General features: G+C 47.8%; 1 protein-coding gene across 1 annotated transcript in view; it reads right to left on the reverse strand.

Moving 5' to 3' along the window:
* Nucleotides 1-19,554, reverse strand: part of LOC149366712 (flap endonuclease GEN homolog 1-like) — a 361,675-nt gene that overhangs the window by 311,199 nt on the left and 30,922 nt on the right. The gene's annotated exons all lie outside the window — the stretch shown is intronic.

Genomic DNA, 19,554 nt, shown 5'->3' on the forward strand with positions numbered 1-19,554 from the left:
GCGTTGACGGCAAATGTTGCTGGGTAAACAAGCCCGCCCCTGTCATGTTGCTTCACAAGGTCGTATCGTCCATCCGTGTCGGATATTGATGTCGTCCTTTTTTCCGTGAGCGCATCCCTGCATTTTGTACACTTGACCTTTTTAAGTGTTGCGTACACTGCATAGCCTGCCACATATACCAGCACCGGGACGATGTCTTTTAGTTCCGACGGTGCATCTTCGGTCACCACTACATTTAGGCTAGGTCGTGGATAGTCTGGTCGCAAGTGAAGCTCATCCCATCGCTCATCCTTACTGATGGCTGGCAAAGTGCTTTGTAGCTGTAGCTTCTTTTCACATTCATACACTTGCCTCATCGACACATGATACTGGGATCCAGCTAGCATCCTGTACTTTCCGAAGCGCTCCTCCAGACTGTCGGTTTGGATCTTTCCTAGAAGGACATATGATAGCTTGAGCTCTTCGAAGCAGTACTTCGTAAACTCCACAAAAGCATATGTTGTGTGGTCGATAGCGGCATGGGTCTCTCTTGTTAGCGTACCGCTGTCCAAACTTTTGCCTTTCCACTCCTCCAACCAGGCCAAGAGATTGTGAAGGAAATTAATCTTGATGTCATTTTCCGAATTAAACACTGGTTCTTGCAACTTGTCTCTAATACCCCTGCCACACGGCAAATTTAATGTCATTCTCATCGAATGACATTTGTTCGACTTAATGTCATTTTTTCTGCGCGCTGCTACACGGCAAAAACTAATGTCATTTGCAAATGATGGCGATTGCGATGGAAAGAGAGTACAGTGAGTACAGCATACAAAAATTTCGATGTATGCTTCAATACGTTGCAAAAAGTATTGCTTTGCTAATGGAAACCGATTCTAATATCTTCATCCTCATTTTAATCAAAGTATTTAGATAGGCGCGCTGTGCGCGAGGGATCTACAAACGTTGATTTCAATAACGTGTTGATCACTGCTATCCACCACAAGTCCAAGCCAAGCCAAACCTCAGCCAGCGGCGGCAGGCAAATGGCGGACGTCATATTGTGAAATGCTCTCTATGGTGAAATTAGACAGTATTAGCTGTGCGTCCGCAAAAGCTTTGCGCATGCTACGGGCGCACCTTGCGCGCACTGCCGCCCGTCCTCACAACAGTTTTGGTAGGGAGCACGGTGGTTGGGTGTGACTAGCGTACCGCGCGAGAAGCATAACATACTGTGGCGCCATCTGGACGATAGCAAGTCAAACCTCCTGAACTTAGTGCCGAAAAAACGTTTTTCTCTTTTATTAACGGCAGTAATGAATGCATTCGAAGGCTTTGTTTTTTTTAGTGTAAATCAATTGGATGAAATGAAAATGTAGATTCTAGTGGAAAGTTGGAGAAATACTTCGCTCGGAGTCGTTGCTATGACGACAGTGTACGCCGTACATAGTTAAGCCTAGCATCAAGAAATCCTGAAATTTATCTCAAAAGCGACTGATATTTCAAACCTATATTGTTACGGAGGGATGAGAATGCACAAAATAAAAGCGAATACAACCGTTTAGAGCAAGCTATCGCGTCGAAAAATGCAGCGGCGACGCAGTATTCGGTCCGAAGCGGGCGAGCTGGGCGTCGCCAAGTTGTGAATGTTAACCACTCAAGGCTGGTAGCGAGAGTGAGTTTTATTTTTTTCCAATTCTATTTGGCATTTTTATATACATAAATGAACGACAGCACAATCGTGGGGACGCGGAAATATTACAGTGCTTGTGACGTTTTTGTAATCGTGTTTTTTGGTGTATATTCTCACCAAGTCTCTGGTGTCGAGGGAACACATTAGCTCGGACGACGCAGGCGAATATGTTCAGGGAACTCATTCGATACCTAATGTCGTTTTCATCGAATGACATTAGATTTTCTCGTGTGGCAGCAAACTAATGTCGTTTTGAACGAATGTCATTCGATGGGAATGGCAAAATTTGCCGTGTGGCAGGGGTATAAGCCTTTTTCCCTTCCAAGGCGTCCTCACGTTCACAATCTTCCACCATTTCACCACCAACTCAATGAAAGTGGCAGTCCCTTCGAAAAATAAGAGGTTGTGCTTCATCCCAAGGGCTCGCAGGGCCTGAGGAAGGTATTCATTGAAAATTTGCAAAGCCAATTTTACATTTTGTCGTTCGATGTTCGATGGATTGAGAGCTTTTCTTGACAGTCTGTAGCCATAGCTTAACAGCCTCTCGCACTCCAAGTTGTATAGATTCCTGATGGTAGCAAATGACGCAGAGAGCATTCGCTGTCCTCCAGTGTGGTCTTTTTCGAACTCGGGAAAGTAGAAACAATGTTGGTCGTTTTTCTGGTTAAGCCAATTATTGCGTATACACTTTAGTATGTGTACCGGGTCTATTACAAAAAAAGAGGCCTTGCAGGGTCCAATGGATGCGAATAAACAATTTGTTTAGAAGGAGGTGACGAGAAGTGAGACATACCCTTTGTGTTGATGGCATTGTTGTCACTTACAACACACACTAACCTGTAGCCAATTTCTTCCAGGCCACATATTACTTTCCGCAGCAACTGGTGCAGATACTCTGATTCAGCTTTTTGGACAGGGACGATGTGAGCGGCTTCCTCAAATTGGCACAAGAGGCTCTGCACCATAAAGACAAGTGCGTTGGTTGCTGCACCCGAGCTGTTCAGAGCAGCACCTGTAATATTGCCTCCTTTATAATCGAAATAAGGCTTGATGTGAATTTCGTCCACCATCAGTGTCACAAAACGTTGGCGAACATTCAAGTCGGTGATTCTTCCGGCCATGTAGCGGAGGAACGATTCACTCTGATGTTCGACTTGAGGATTCATGCCATACGGTGAGCATATTGATCGAATGGTCACTGGGTGCGGCAGAGTCATGATTCCAGGTCCGCGGATATATTGGTATGCGTGAGGCGATACAGTGAAACGTAGGCAGCAAAATATCATGAAGTCGGCTTAGTAGCGTCTCCGAACTTTTTTCATTGAGAGTAGCTTCAATTGCTCGCTAAGAAATTGTATGATGTTCGTGCTCTCATCTGTGGGCGAAAAAGATAACTTTTCCAGCAGGAGAAGAATCTGCTTGCAGATGTCGTCGTTAGCAGATTCAGGACTTTGACTGAGGTCGCCACTGCTTTTTTCAATGACCTCAAGTAGCTCCACCATTGCTTTCTTGCTGTTTGCTACTGTTGGGACGGAGAAATTGGTGCCTAGTTTTGTTATTGGCATTTTTACGAAGTGAACTGTCACGCTAAGGTCGGCTTTTACTGCAACTGAATATTTGATGCATGGAGCTGATCGTCTCCAGTGATGTGCACTAAAATATGGCGTTCACTCCCTTCAATAGCATGCCAGAATGCAGACTTTTTGCTTCCTATATATTCCGTCCAGTCTTTTAGGTTTAGAATCCTATCTGCTTCTTGCTCTTCGCGGAACACTTCAGCTGACTCTTCAAGCGCTTTCCTCAAAGCAGCAGCGTCAAGACGCATGCGCTCCGAGTCTGGGTCATCCCTTGAGGTGCTTGGCTTAGAAGTGTAAGAAGGGATTGCACCTGGGCGAAGGCGCAGATGCGAAAGGGGTGAAGTGGTGGTGCGCCCTGTAACCTCGTCGATGTGGGAGGCCTCTCGCACGATGTCAGCCTCAATAAAGTGAAGCTCGCAAACCTAGAAGGAAGTTAAATTTTTGTTTAAATAGCAGTTGTAGCTTGGCAATAGTTTTCTTGAAAGTCTGCATTCGCTACCCACAGTGCTAACCAGCTGCTAGTTTAAATACACTTTTTTTTACAATGCATGAGCATAAGCTTATCGTAGTTTGCAAAAGTAACTATTCTATAAGGAAGTTTCGAACATCTTACCCTGGACTGCGGTGATACAACTAAGTTCTCTCGTGGTATTGCCCTAATCCAGGCGTTCTGTTCTTCTTCATGCCGGGGAAACTTGAAAACGTGGTTTTTGGGACCCGATTTGTAGTTAGTCCGGCAATTGGGCACGCAGCACTTGTTAGGCATATCCTGGCAGAAGCGTAATCCACATTCCGCAATCCAGCGATGGCACTAGAACATCGTCTCGGACACAACCGCACGCGCAGCACGAGGTTAGGCACAGTCAACATCTAGAAAAAAATGTGCGTTCGGAAGCATGTCGCGACATGCCGTGGCTTTCCCCCAGGCAGTAAAGGAAGTGTCACGTGTTACCAGAACGGATCGCATTGTCGTCTCCTTCGTCCCCCACTCTGACTTCTCGGTCCAGGCCTCATTTGTGTACCTTCCAGGCCTCATTTTCAACACGAGTGCGCTGCTCGTAGCTTCGAGACGTGCTGCACGGAACTTGTATGTGGGCCTCTTTCGCGTGACGTAGCTCAGGGGGGGAAGTAACAGCCCGCAGGCCTTATGTTGAGACCGGCCGTGCCCTCACCATGGCAGGTTGTTGTGTAGTGGTTTTTTTTTATTTTGCATTGAATATGGAAGGTAAAAGAATTTTTCTACCCCGGCATCTGCTATCGCCGCTGGAAGCACCTGAGCTGAGGCAGCGGAAATGAAGGATAGCAGGCAGTGTGTAAAAGTGAAAGGAAAGGGGTGAGGGGATGGCAGAAAGACAGGCATTGCGAGTTTCCGTCGGCGTACAATGGCGGACAAAGACGCTGGGGAGGCCGGCAGCAGACTGAAAGAGCGCGCGCTCATAGAGGAAGGAAAAAATGCGTGCGCTTTTCTTTCACGTGACTTTGCGTATTGGACAAAAATAAAATTATTGCACACATATATTTTTGTCAATGTTTTTATTGTGCTTTATCTTGTGTGGAGCCTTAGGAACGTTGTTCTACGCGTTAATTAACGCAAAATGACTGAACGCTGAAGTGGCAGCAGTCGAGCAACAGTGAAAACGCGCCGCTCCGACGCCGAGTCGCTTCGTGCGGTTTGCGCCAGCGACAGCGGTGGGCGACGGCGTCGTCATTGCGCGACGCATCGCGAAGGAATATCGCCTCATGCGGTTACCGCTTAACACATATACTAAGCTGAACACGCGCACGACACAACGCTCAGTGCATCTCCCGGAGCGTTCTCTTCGGGTCCCAGCCTCTCAACAGCGCAGCAAAATAAAGACGCAGACAGAAGAAATTACGAGACGGGACAACGAATATTGAACAATAAACTAGCCGGAACTTCAATACGTTACATAACTGTTCTGTGACTGCTCTCTGCATCCCACAACGGCCTTACGTTCATAACTCGCTGACTTCAACGAGAACGGCAGGCAGCAGTCTGGCGACAATGCTTCTGTTGTGGAATATGGCGGACGTAGTGCAACCACCGTGACTGCGGGGCTTTATCGTGAAATTCTGGTCACCGCAACTGCAGCGAAGACGTCACCGGCAGTGATAAATTGCAAGCATAAGATCTTCGCCACACTTCGTAAGGTTCTTCCGGAGATCTTCTTTCGTGCCTGCCATCCGGAGGCCAGGCTTGCTACCCGTAGATCGTAGCGTCCCAGCACTGATTATTATTGCTGCCCCGTTTTTAAAGGACGAGACTGAGTAGACGCTGTATTCGGTGTTCACATTTCGCAGGGATCGTTAAAAAAGCCTCGCCTTTTGTTACTACCTGGTTGCTCCGACAGCGCCGTGGCTGCCTGGTCGATGTTATGCTCACAGGTCGCCTCGTTGCGCTCTTATCGGGTGACAGCGGAACCCGTTTTTGAGGAAAATCGGCTTGTGTGGAATCCCATTATCTCTGATCGGCGGGTATTGGCGATAGCTTTTCTGCATTGTTTTGCGCTGTGGTGCTATGCCAGCTGTCGCGATCGGATGCTGCCGTAAGCTGACTGCTCCCACAATTTGGCGCAATTAATTCCCTTCCTAGATTGGAGTAAATGCTGGTAAATCTTCATTTTTACTCCTTTATTCCCTCATGGGAGTAAAATGGAGGACAGTCCACCTTTTTACTCCCCACTCATGGAGTATATGTTTTCACAAATGGAGTAAAAAAGGGTGGCCGCCACCATTTTTACTCCCTTTTCGGTATATTTTTGTTTACAGTGCGGTCTAGAAAGGGAGTTAATTGTGCCAAATAATCCACCAGTGCCGAAATGGAGTGAAAAAAACACCATTTTGTACAATCCGCCCCGCCGCCTAGCGTCTCGTCTGCTTTTAGTCAGTTGTCAAATAACGGCGGTGAGTGACGACCGCTTGGTTACCATCGTCGCTGGATCTCTGCTGACTTCTGCTCTTTCACGGGCGCCTGCCACGGTAGAAGATATCGACTTGTCGCCGTTTTCCGCTGCAGTACGTTACATAATTCAATCGCTCCTGTGAAGCCTCCAGTGCTCTAACGATACCTGACTTTCCTTTGTTTGTGTCGTCACCCCGTTACAGCCCCCACTTAGGCCTAATTCTCACAGGCTTTTTACAGTGTGGTTCTTGCAATGTATTGCAGCAGATTATGTGTTGCATGTACATGGAACTGTGATAGAACATAGTGCCAACGCTGAGCTCTTGATTGAGCTCATGAGGCCACATTTTTTCTCAGTCATATTTAAAAGCCAAGCCTTAATGAAGTGAATATAAAAGCAACACTGCCATTCCAAACTACCATAAGGTGTATTTTTATCTTTTCTGGTCTGGTTTTGGGTCAAATATAGCGTGGTGCATGACCGTGAAAACCACTCAGCGGCTCCTTTTCAGTTTTCAAGCTACTGATTATAATGTTACATCCCTTTATCTACGAACATGGCCAACGAAACGAGCTCGTACAGCAAAAGGACAAGCAGACGACTCCTGACGCGTACGCCACCGCTGGGCTAACAGATGGCGGAAAGAATGCGTGACGCGGGGTCACATTAGGGCAGCGCAGTTTCCCAAGTTAGGTTACCGGCGGGCCGCAGAGCTACTGCCCGTTTCCGCCGCTGTCACTGCTGTAAGAATGAGCCTGAATGAGGATAAACATGGCGCCATTTTTGGGTTCCATCTCTGTGGGTAGTAAAAAATTTACTCCCTTTTCACTCCAAAATAACTCCCTTATATAAGGGAGTAAAAAAACACCACACATATGGAGTAAAAAAACTCCTTTTGTGTGTGCGTTAGGGGACAAGCCATTTACTCCCTTTTGGGTGTTTTTTTTGCTAACAGTGTAGCTGCTGCCGTCTACTTAATTTCAAGTCTCTCCGTTACCCTCCGAAACACAGCCCCACAGGGGAGCACTGGCAGTATACAACTATTATGTACTGTCCTCGTGAAGGGTCTTGGCAGATGGTAACGCTTTGCACTGTTTCGGGTTCTTCAAAAATATTTAATCTGAAAGGGCTGTATGAAAAGGCTACAAAGCGCTCCTATTTTCAGGCTACTCATTCTTCAACATCCGACGGTGGTTCTGTCTTCGCGGTCGCCAGCCACTAAAAGCATTTGACAGCTGCACAGTTTTCTCGTTGGGGAAGCCGCACCACTCCTCCATTTACGCTAATACGAGTCCATACACCCTGTTACTGTGTGTGGCTTTTTGAGCTTGCAACACACCACTGCGAGGCGATTGCACCGACTGCTCAGCCTTGAGGGACGATGGGTTCAGTGTGCTTTTGATTCGAACGCAATTAATCGCCCGCCACAGTGGCCAGTAGCGCATGTCGCTTAGTCACGTGTTGCACAATTCACTGCAGCGAATACGAGTCGCTGTCGTATCGAGCAAAGTGCATTGGATGTCAAGCCCTGACGTGTACTAGCGTAGCGAATTATGCAGCGCAAGAGACCGCATGGCGCATACTACCGGCAACAAAGGCGGGCAGTTAGCTATGGGTTAGCTGCATCGAATGCAGAGCAAACACAGCATACCCCCAGAGCTCGACAGCCGGTGTAATCGTCTCGCATAGGTGTGTTCAAAGCGCACAAAGCCACATCAAGCAACTATACCGACGCATATACGCGCAGCACATAATGCAACGCTAAACAGGCCAAGTGGCGTGAGCTATCGGCAAACCACTGCAAGCAGATAGTGATGAAAAACATGGGCGCAGGCAGCAGTGCACAAGTCCATCGAACAATAATTTTAGGTTATTAAAGCGAAAGCATTACTTGGCTAAGTTGATAGTTTCGTGTCCGCAAAACGTGTCGGCGGCGTTTTCTCAATTCGTGTGAGAGTTAAGCGAAAAAGAATGACTGTGCGTGATCGAGGATGATGTGAGGATGATGCACGTCAAAATGTGGTCGCTGTGGAGTAATTAGTTAATTAATTAGAGCCAAAAATGTCCCAAAGGCGTCAAAATAGTATCGGACGTCGATATAGTGCGAGGACGTGACAACAGTACGAGGCGTCAAAATTGTGGAGGGAAAACACAACCAAGTGACATAGGATGATAAAATAACGTTGTGCACCAAATTTGATTGATCTGGAGTAAATAATTAATCAGAAGACAAAAGATCACTTAGACGTCAAAATAGCCCCGGACGTGCATGTAGTGCGAGAACGTGAAAATAGCGATAGACGTTAAAATTGGAAGTAAAAAGAGGCAAACAGTCAAAAGTGAAGGAAAGAGAGGCGACGAGTGCGAAGGAGGCATCAATGCTTTCGCTTTCCCCCAATGCGGGTCGCCGCAGTGGTCTGTTAACTAGGGGTGTGCGAATATCAATTTTTTCGAATACGAATCGAATACGAATACTTGGTTCCGAATATCGAATCGAATATCGAATAATCAAGGACATACGCATTTAACCACTACAAAACATTTATCCGAGCACCAAGAACATCGCAGTTCAACTATCAGTGATTAAATGAGCACAAAAGGTGTGTGTCGAATATCGAATAATCAAGGACATACGCATTTAACCACTACAAAACATTTATATGAGCGCCAAGAACATCACAGTTCAACTATCAGTGATGAAATGACCACAAAAGGTGTGTGTGGCTGCATAAAAAGTATCAAAGTCTCGAACATTGTTCTTAGAAGAGTGGAAATATCAGAGAAGATGGCTAGTACACCGCATTGATCAAGGCTAGCTTGCCAAAAGCACAAAAGCGCGTTGCTGGGATGAACATAAAAGGCTGTCGTGAAGGAAAACCGGCTGCTCCACATGGTCAGGCAGAAGTAGTTCCCTTCTAGCTGAAACGACTTCTCCAGCCACAGAAAATGCCCTCTCAATTGGCACTGAACTGGCTCGTATTGCGAAGTATTTCGTGCACAACTCTAACTATACCAGCTTCGCAGGTATAGCCACAAAGAAGCTCTCCAGTGCAGTCATCTACTGCATGGCCCAACGTTACTCTATATAGTTACGCATTGCTCTGGGCGCCGCCATGTTGTTATGTCTCTGTCGATGCTCGCCGGTGCTCGCAATAGAATATTCGGCTAGATACGAATGTTCGCGTCGTGTCGAATATTCGAAACAACACGAATACCTGGATTTCGAATCGAATACGAATACTAAAAATATAATATTCGAAATATATTCGAATTATATTCGAAAATTCCGAATATTCGCACACTCCTACTGTTAACATTTTTTCACGGCGTTCGCGTCGAAACGGATACACTGTGAACATAGACAGGTCAGCTAGTCAGTGACTCAATGCAGAGTGCATTTTGCCACCGCAGAAATAACCGTGCACTATGTCTAGGGGTAACAAAACAAACACGACAGCGCGCATCCCTTCCGTTTCTTCTCGCCTTAGAGCTAGCCGGTTAATTTGCGCGGTGGCAAATTGCACGCATTCCTGCGCAGCATTACGGGTCTTACCTGAAAACGAAGACTGGACGCCTTCCAGTAACCGCCTTCTTCTTTTGTAACGCGCTTCCGGTAAGATAAATGACGCAGCGGCTTCCATCGTTGAAGCCCAACGTGCCGTCAAGACGAAAAGCCAGCACGCTTCCCGGCGCGGTCACTTTTTCACAAAGGGCTGGAAGTTGTACTATGCAAGCGGGTCCAAAAGCTACGATCATCAGTCAACCCGAGCACGAGTTTGAAGCATCGATCTTGGAAACAATAACACACAACCCATGCCCGAACGACCGAGCACACACGACAAAACGGACGGCGTGGTGTGCGTATAGTGCCCGGATTTTTTTTTTTTTTCGTCTTGTCATGTGACCTGCCAGTCTGCGCGCTTGATTTGAACGGCGTTAGGAAGTCCGCGAGGCGCGGGCGCAAGGTACAGTCTTTGTCAAAAGTTTAGAGCCCAGGGGGTTTGCTTCTAAGCCTCGCAGTGGGTCTCCTGAAGCGTTCGTGGCAGCCCTACCCATTGGAGGAGGCAGGACCAGAAATCATCTTACCTTCAGCAAATTTGGAGCGCTGGAGATGCATTACGAACCAGACGCTTGAGAAGCAAACCCCCTGGGCTCCAAACTTTTCACAAAGGCTGTACATGTTACAATAAGCTGAATATTGGTCTCTCAATAGAGGTGTCGAATATTGGTCGCACAAGGCATTTTAACAGCATGTATATTTCTACTCCATGCACCAATCAAAATAATGCCATTTAATTTCGTGAGCTTGCCTCCTTTTTGATGTATTAGTCTTCGGTTACATTTGTGTACATATGTGTGAATGCTGCCTGTATGAGCAAATGAACCCACTCCTGTAAAAAATCCCTAATGGGATTGACAGTGTCTCCAAATAAAATAAATACCAGGTGTTTCAGGGAAAACTTCGAAAATTTTCGAGAATAGGTTTTTTTTTGGTACAAATATGACTTTTGCGGCTAGTGTCGGTGTACACCGGAAAGGCGGTTAATTGTCTTTATTAAGCTGGTAAACTAAATTATGATGACTAACTTCTTGACTATCAGAGATGGGCAACTGCATGGTTGCAATTAGAGATTTGTAGTCGGTCGTTAGTAATAGCACAGTTCTAAGAACTATGGTAATTCATATCAGTTTTTAGAATTTCGAAAACGCGATTACTATCGCCGCTGTTACTCGACAAAATACATGCGCTTTCGAAAGCATGTAGGCAAAGCATTCACTCCAGCGCCACGGGTAATCGCGCTTTCAAAATTCTAAAAACTGATATAGCTATTACTAACGGCCGGCTACAAATCTCTAATTGCAACTATAGGCGTCTAACTCTACTAGTTAAAAGGTTATTAAAATTTAGTAAACCAGCTTACTACTTAAGACGATTGACCGGTTCTCTGGTGTACGCCAACACTGGTAATACTATGCCGCACAAACCATATTTTTACCCCAAAAAGCCTATTTTTCAAAATTTTTTTTGAAGTGTTCGCAGAAACACCCAGGGCTGCACCTCCACACCGTTACATGTGCTGTCACATTTAATAATCAGTAACACAAGTTAGCTCTCTGCTACGTTGTGCAATTTACTTCCAACATGAGAAAGTTTCACGCCTCCATTTCTCTTGGTACCAAAAAAGAATTTCAGTTATACGTTAGATTTTGCATTGCCAAGTGACCTCATGAACAGTATTTTTCGAGTCATTACCTACAACCAACTCAACATCGTGACCTCTCCCATAGCCGAAATAATATGAATAAAATCTGTTCAGCTGAAATGGGAATCATTTAAGCTGTGGTTGTGGTTGGTTCCATAATCAGTGAGAAATCGGCTGTAAATTTAACTTTTGTTGATTGAGTTTAATTAAGCTACAGTCAGTTAACTTTATATCATCATCATCATCATTTATTGAACCCTTAAAGATCCCGTCTGGGACATTACATAAGGGGGGGGGAGATAGTGGTGTGAAGCGGCCATACAAAGGCATGTGAACATAAAAAAAAACATAACAAAAATAACAAGGATTACAAGTTTGACGGGAAATTAAAGTCAAGTAATCCAAATAATACAGAAAATATATGGAAAAGCAGGCCATATGGAAAAGCAGGCCATATGGAAAAGCAGGCAATATATGAAAAGCAAACCATATATTAGGCCATATCAGTCAAGAACATATTAACTTCTTAGTGACTAGTGAGAAATCGGGTGTAAATAGATTTTTTGCTGCCTGAGTTTTAATTCACTTGTAGTCAATTCAATTTATATTGGGTCGTATCAGTCAAGAACGTAATGACTTTTTATGGACCAAGCTCATTAGGATTTGGGTATTAATATACCTTTTTAGACTTCACATATACTCCATAAATAGTTAATTGCATCTCAGTGCGCATTTTTGTAAGGAACCTGCAGCCCCACTTCGCTTTCTGACCCACACAGTCTGGATTTCGGCCCGGGCTGTCAGCGCAAGATATCGTACTGCAGCCCAAGGAAACAAAACTGCACACACGGAAAAGAACACCTAACACACGAGCATTTTTAACCCTCAAATCCCCCCCCCCCCCCAAAAAAAAAAAAATCTTTTGGCACTGTGGGACATGACCACGCTCTGCGAACACCGGCAGAAACGCATTGCGCGGTCAGAGCATGGAACTACTTCAAGGCATTTTCTTGCGCAAGCAACACTACACTAGGTGTGAGCGATTTTGCGGAGCCCCGGAGAGCCCCAACTGCGCATGCGCGAGGAGCGAGTGACGTCAGAGCAGCACGGAGCCGCATTCTCCGGGAGGAGTGACGTCACACAGCGCACAGCTACGGCGCTGGGGCCACCGCCGACTCGTCTGCTACGCGGGTGCCTCAGAGGTGCCGCCGCCGCTGCGACTGCCGCGCCGTTGCTTCCGCAATTCCACTAGGGATGGCCATTAGTCAAACCACAGCCAATCTTTTCACAGGATGCGCCGATAGACGCCCCGAGGAGCTGTAACTTCCTCTCTGCTGCTCAACACAGCCCTGGCGCCGCTATCTGATGAACCAAGAAATTTACCTTGATTTACGATTATCGGGGAGGCGGAATACACACTGCAGGCTGCGGATAAGGAGGACAGAATGGTAGGCCCCAATCATTTGACCCCAACCTAGAGACCCGACCATCACGGTCGTAGCAACAGCCGTAGCCAGAGTAATGAGAGCCCGCGGGCTCGGTTTACAGATACAAGCCATCATAAACCATAAATACGCTGAATAAGCAGCAACTGACGCGTCCGACCAGAATGGTTGCTGGACACAACTACGGGCACAGCAAAACCGACAGCCCGGCTTTTAGTGACGCGTTTATAGTCGGCCGCTACGCGTACCATCTTCCATTTCACAACCTAGCCCGGGGCCGGTTAATACGGGCCACACCACGGTTACGAACGCAGTCAAGACGGCACTTAAAATGCCTGCACAGGCTAGTACTATAAAGGCACAACACAGTAGTATAGATAATCGTAGTCCTATACGCTGGCCAAATCAAAAGACTTAGAAGACCGCAACGGGTTCCCCAAGCAACACAATTAATCGGCCAAATATTAGAAATGAATTGGCAAATGCCGATTCTACATAGGAACAGTGTGAAAGCATCATTTTCCTATATTGGGCCAATTACCTGTGCTGCTAGCCTACCCTTGCCCGGACACACGGTGAGTGTGTTTCTCTGTCTCCCGGTTTCATCAGCCGAACAATGTCTCTGACGTCAAATTGAGGTTATACGTCACGTGAGGCATGGAAAAACTGCAATATAATCGCTGCTGCATCTTTTTAATTCACTATATACAGTGTTGAAGCCGGCCTTCCTCAAGGGTCGGAATGACAACGAATGTAGAAGCAGTGATTGCATTGCGGCTTTTCATGCCTCACGTCGACCTATAGCGACGCTTTGACGTCACAGTCATCGTTCGGCTGTTGAAACCGAAACGGCACAAGGAAGAAATTCGATTATTAATGGTTTAGCGGGCGTAGGAAAATCATCATCATCATGAGCCTGACTACGCCCACTGCAGGGCAAAGGCCTCTCCCATGTCTCTCCATTAACCCTGTCCTTCGCCAGTTGAGGCCACCGTATCCCCGCAACCTTCTTGATCTCATCCGCCCACCTAACTTTCTGCCGCCGCCTGCTACGCTTGCCCTCTCTCGTAATCCACTCCGTTACCCTTCAGGACCAGCGGTTATCTCGCCTGCGCATTACATGCCCTGCCCAAGCCCACCTCTTCCTCTTTATTTCAACTAGGATGTCATTAACTAGCGTTTGTTCCCTCACCCACTCCGCCACGCACCCTAAAGTTAGGTGTCTCTACTCCTTTAAGAATAGAAGAGAGAAAGAAAGAGAAGAAGATGGGGAAGAAGACAGAGGGACGCGGTAGTAGAGAAAGGAATGAAGGGGAAGGTGAAAAATTGCTTTATAAACAAGGCTGCGGCTTAGTTACATCATGGCTCTCTCTGAATGTTTCAATTAAACCGGAGCCTTATTTAGGCAATTTTTCTTACGGTTACATCTCGTATACACCTATGAGACACACTTGTAGGCTAACGAAAAGGCTTGACCTTAAACTGCGAACTGCGGAGTGAGCCATGTAAAGGATACCGGAGCGAAGTAGAATGGTTCAGGAAAAGCGCGAGTTAACAATTTCTAAGGAATCGAGAATAAATGGGCAGGGCATGCATTTAATGCAAAAGGAATGTAACCAATCGTCCTTAGGGGTAACGGAGTGGATCCCAAGCAGCGAGCCAGGTTGGAGGGCAAAGATTGTGAAGTTTACGGGCCTACCCGGTGGGCACTGAACCTCCCTCGGACGTCCTGCAGACAGCCTGAACATCCGCAGGGCGTCCCTGGGAGTTTTTAGTGCCCATTAGGCTATAGCCACAGCTGGCACATGACAGGGGAAACTGGAGGGAGATGAGAGAGGCCTTCGTTCTGCAGCGGACGTACTTACGCTGATTCCGATGATGACATCGTAGCACACTGGCATTTCTTTCATTTCGCCTCCATCGAAATGCAGACACCAGCCAAATGCCATAGGCACTGTGCCACATAGGCGGGTCAGCTATAACAGCATGTATTTTTGCACTTAGAACAATGGGGAGTAAATGACGTCCTAGCTTCAATCATGCCGGTGGAAATAACTTAGAGCTTATGAGGCCCAACGGTGACCTCTCGAAGTGTCAGAGAAAAAAGGGAAGAAAAAAATTGTAGGGGACACTGGGGCTCCGCCTTAATGGTATGACGAGATAGCGTAATTGACATTTAATGCCAATTTTTTTATTTGCAGGGAAAAGCTCTTAGAGGGAGTCCAACCACGATGGTCCGACCCTAAAAATACAAAACAGTTCTGCTCGTTTTATTCTTTGTAATTATAATCGAGCTGCCTGCATTTCTGCAATAAAATTAAATCTTAGCCTGCCATATTTACCATCCCACTGTAAAGCCCTTAGACTTTCACTTTTTTTTTACAAGATATTTCAGCATCCTTCCCTTCGCGGCGAACTGATCTCTCCTCCCCAATACATTTCATCAAGGCTAGATCACGAGAACAAAGTCAGAATTCCATTATGCAAAACCAATGCCATGTTTCAGTCATGGCTTCCCCGCACAGCTGCTGAGAGGAATCACCTCCCCGCATCAACCGCTACAATTACTGACAACCAACGCTTTAAGACCATATTAGAGAGCACTGCATAACTTTAGGAGCACTTATTTCATTTTTTATGCACCAGCATTTTTTTCACTGTATTGCTGCACTGTATGTATTGTATTATATTATATTAACCAGCAGATCAAGAACCCTTTAGACAACATTATATAACTAGGAGCCGTCATTTCTGTGTTACTAATTACTTTTCTGCGCTGTGCGTTGTTTTTCTTTTAGTTTATTTAACCACTCCTCTCAAAACTTCCTGTGGCCCTGAGGGTACACGAAATGAATAACTAAATAAATAAATAAATGGTTGGTTGGTTTATGGGGTTTAACGTCCAAAAGAGCTATGAGAGACGCCGTAGTGGAGGGCTCCGGAAATTTCGACCACCTGGGGTTCTTTAACGTGCACTGACATCGCACAGTACACCGGCCTCTATAGAATTTCTCCTCCAAAGAAAATCAGCCGCCGCGGCCGGGATCGAACCAGCGTCTTTCGGGTCAGCAGCCGAGCACTATAACCACTGAGCCACCGCGGCGGCAAATAAATAAATAAAAATTGGCAGAGGCTTAGCTTGGTTAAGCCCGGTAGGTTGCGAAAGCAAATGGCAAACTATCTTCGCACACAGTGAGAAAGATCCACCGTGACTACCCGCCGCGCTCCGCCGACGGATCGAGCTGGGGGGCCTTTTTTTATGCAGCTGGTATGACGTCACCTCGACTGTAGCGCCACTGGTGAGAGGAGCGCGAGGCTCACCGCCGTGACTACCGCCGCCCTCCGCCGACGGATCGAGCTGGGGGCCCTTTCTTTATGCAGCTGGTATGACGTCACCTCGACTGTTCGACTGTAGCGCCACTGGTGAGAGGAGCGCGAGGCTCATCGCCGTGACTACCGCCGCCCTCCGCCGACGGATCGAGCTGGGGGCCCTTTTTTATGCAGCTGGCATGACGTCACCTCGACTGTAGCGCCACTGGTGAGAGGAGCGCGAGGCTCACCGCCGTGACTACCGCCGCCCTCCGCCGACGGATCGAGCTGGGGGCCTTTTTTTCCGCGGGTGGTATGACGTCACTCCGCGAAAGGTCAACCGTAACTACCGCCGCGCCACGCTGAAGGCTCAAAACCTAGCGTAGTATTGCTTTCGCAATAAAATAACGCCACGGATGAGCGTGCTCTGAAGACGACAAAGCGAGCGCGAGGCGGGCGCACGGGATGATCACGTGATCAGCCCCTCGGCAGCCTCACGAGTGCTCCTGACTCGCCAATGGCTGCAGCGTCATCATTGCGGCTCAGAGCGGATTTCGCGCGGGGCGTAAAACTGCTACACGTTACGTTGGCCATGGCAGACATAGCACCGTCGAATCAGCTGCATTCAGCATCAGAGATTAGGCGCGCGCGCCAACGTGAGAAAACTGGTGAGCAATGGCAAACTCCAGCCATGTGTGAGGCAGAACTTGTCAGCAAACAAGGAAACAGTGAGTGAATGGGAATGTGAGTGAGTGGACATGAGCATGAGTGAATGCGTTTGAGTGGGATTGAGTGGTTGTGAGTGTGGGTAAGCGATATATGCGTTTGCTTAAGGATTGGGGGAGGGTTTTTGTGGTTTTTTGTCAATCCCACCATCCAGTGGCGTCTGAAGGTGTAGTGTGTTTGAAAATCCTGGAGTCGTCGCTCCTGCATTACGATTCCGGCGGCGCTGAAATTTTTCTCGCTGCTTGAACTGGTGGCCGGAACGGCTAATTCTTACAATTCTTAGAACGCTTGAAGTACGAAGAGGAGCGACAGGCGTGGTGTCGTAAGGGATGGAGTAAAGGGTGGTTCTTTTCTCTTCTTCTTTGTACGGAGAGGTTGTCCCTCCGTTCTTCTCCCTTCCAACGAAGTACTGAGCCAGTAGGATGAGACTTGCAGGAAAGACAGGGACTCTTGTCGAGCACTGATATAGGTTTTATGTACACAGACGACTATTTACAAGGAGTATATACATGACAGCATCATGTCCCACCAGCCGCCCCGTGGACCCACTCCACGGATACTCGAGAGCAGGGTCTGCGTGCCTGGCTCCGGTCGAGACCAAAATCTCTGAGTCGCGATGGCGGCAGAGCATCGCGCGCCCCCGCGCTCTCTCCTCACGCGAAAAGAAAAAAAAGCAAAGTGGAGCCTCGTCACTACATGTGTTTTCGCTCTCTCCCTAAAAGCCCCGGCCTCGGTGCCGTACACAGCTTGGAAACGCGGCGACGAACGCCCTCCCGAAACAGGGACCCCTCGGGGCAGGTAAGATGCCGCTAAACCTTCCCAGATGACCCTTACAAAAAAAGTTTTAGACAGTCTATAGAGTGTCTATAGACTTCTGTCTATAAAGTCTATAGACTGTCTATAGACAAAAGTCTATAGGCAATACAAATGCCATAGACGGTCTATAGACAATCTATAGATTTATGGCCATACACTTTTAGTAGATTTTTGTCAATAGACAGTCTATAGACTACTAAAAGACAAAAAGCAATATCTATAGGAAGTCAATAGAGTCAATAAGAAGTCTATAGACTGTCTATAGACCATTTTTATAAGGGGAGGCTAGCAAATGGGCGCGCAGCCACCGGGCATCGTCCGTACCGCGCCACGCCATGTGGCACCGGCCCTGTCAGAGAAGGGATGCCTTCGCTAACCCGCGCCCTCCGCGAGCCTAACCCTTTGAAGAAAGCCGCGAGGCGCGAATGCTGCCCCTCCCTCTCCCCACAACAGACCTGTGGGCGATCCGCACTCGGCCACGGAGGATGCTTTCTTCCCGCAGGCCACGACCGGGCGGAAACGCGACCTTCAACTGATAGGGGAGAACCCTCGTTTACTTTGGTAAAAAAAAAAAAACACGGAAACGAGCTCTTAGCGAAACAGCGAACGCCGTCCAGGCTAACGACCGCGATGCTGTCGCCGCGCCGCTCGTAGAGCGGCTTTTTCAGTCGTTATTACGGCGCCGGTTAAAATGGAAAGAGGCGATTGAATGGCGCCAACCTTACAGATGGCGTGCCATGACACGCTGTCTTTTTTACTTGTCAGAGCCAGAAAATAAGCGACAGCACGGCGCTCTCCTGCGAATGCTGTGTTCACTTCGCTGAAAAGCGATTACGGCGAAACGCAGCAACCAAGGCTGCGCCAGAACAGTACGAGCTGAGCCGTAGTGGAGACACCAGTGGCATTCCTCTAATGCCATTCATGTGGTGGGGGCCCCCCTTCGCTCTTGCCCGCTACTATTGTCCGTCTCCCCTGCCGGAACCGCCGCGAGTAGCTCCTGCCTGGTAGACGGACAAGCGAGAAGGCAGTCCGCTCTGCAGTGCGTTGCGAAGCGTCTTCCCGAGAATGGCACCACAAAATGTCTCGGCGAGTGGAAGAAGTTAACCCTTTCTCGAGGCGCTGCTGGAAGAAAACATTTACGTTTCGTACTGGCAGTGACATGTTCCTCTTGTCCACCTTGGTCAACACATAGGAGGTGTTGCCTCGGTCAACGACCAGTCTTTCGGCAATACCGCAGTTCATTAGAAAAGCTTCCCTGGGCGGCGCGACCCCGCGTGCGCTGTATGCAGCCTTACCTCCGCTTCTCGAAAGCTTCCATTCTTCTTACCCTTCCTACTGCAAGACGCCCCCAGCTGGTGGCTTTCCCCACCGTTGGTACTTGCTAGAACCGAAAATGGGTTTTGAGCCCCAACTAGCTTTTGTTTGCTTTTTGTTAGCGTTTGTGCTAACCTACCATCCTTGTACATTCCCTCCTCGATGGTCTACACACAAATCACTTCCTGCTGTGCATGCAAGAGCACCATGGCCATTTTCGCACTTCCGCATAAGATTTTAGCTAGGCCGGCAGCGTTGCGGTCGCCAAAGCTGAACGTGCATGTTCTCACTAACGGCGAAAGCCACAAGCCGGAAATGCAGAGGTTCGTGAACCTCGGTTCTCGAACCGAATGGTGGTGACCGGTGGTTGGTACAAGGAATTATTCTGGGGAGGGGATACTGTTCCCGGCGTATGCTGTTGATGTCGGCCATTTAGTGGCATCACTGTTGGGGACCAGGGGAGGGGGGTGAATACCCGCGTGCCACGCACCTGCGGCACGGCGAGCGCACCTAGGGATTCCCAGGTTCTCCAGAGACAGGCCGAGGGAGGCGCGGTGACGCCACGTC

This window comes from Amblyomma mixtum, chromosome 1 (genome assembly GCF_055824585.1).
Source record: "Amblyomma mixtum isolate Tamu chromosome 1, ASM5582458v1, whole genome shotgun sequence".
In the NCBI taxonomy this organism is placed as follows: domain Eukaryota; kingdom Metazoa; phylum Arthropoda; class Arachnida; order Ixodida; family Ixodidae; genus Amblyomma; species Amblyomma mixtum.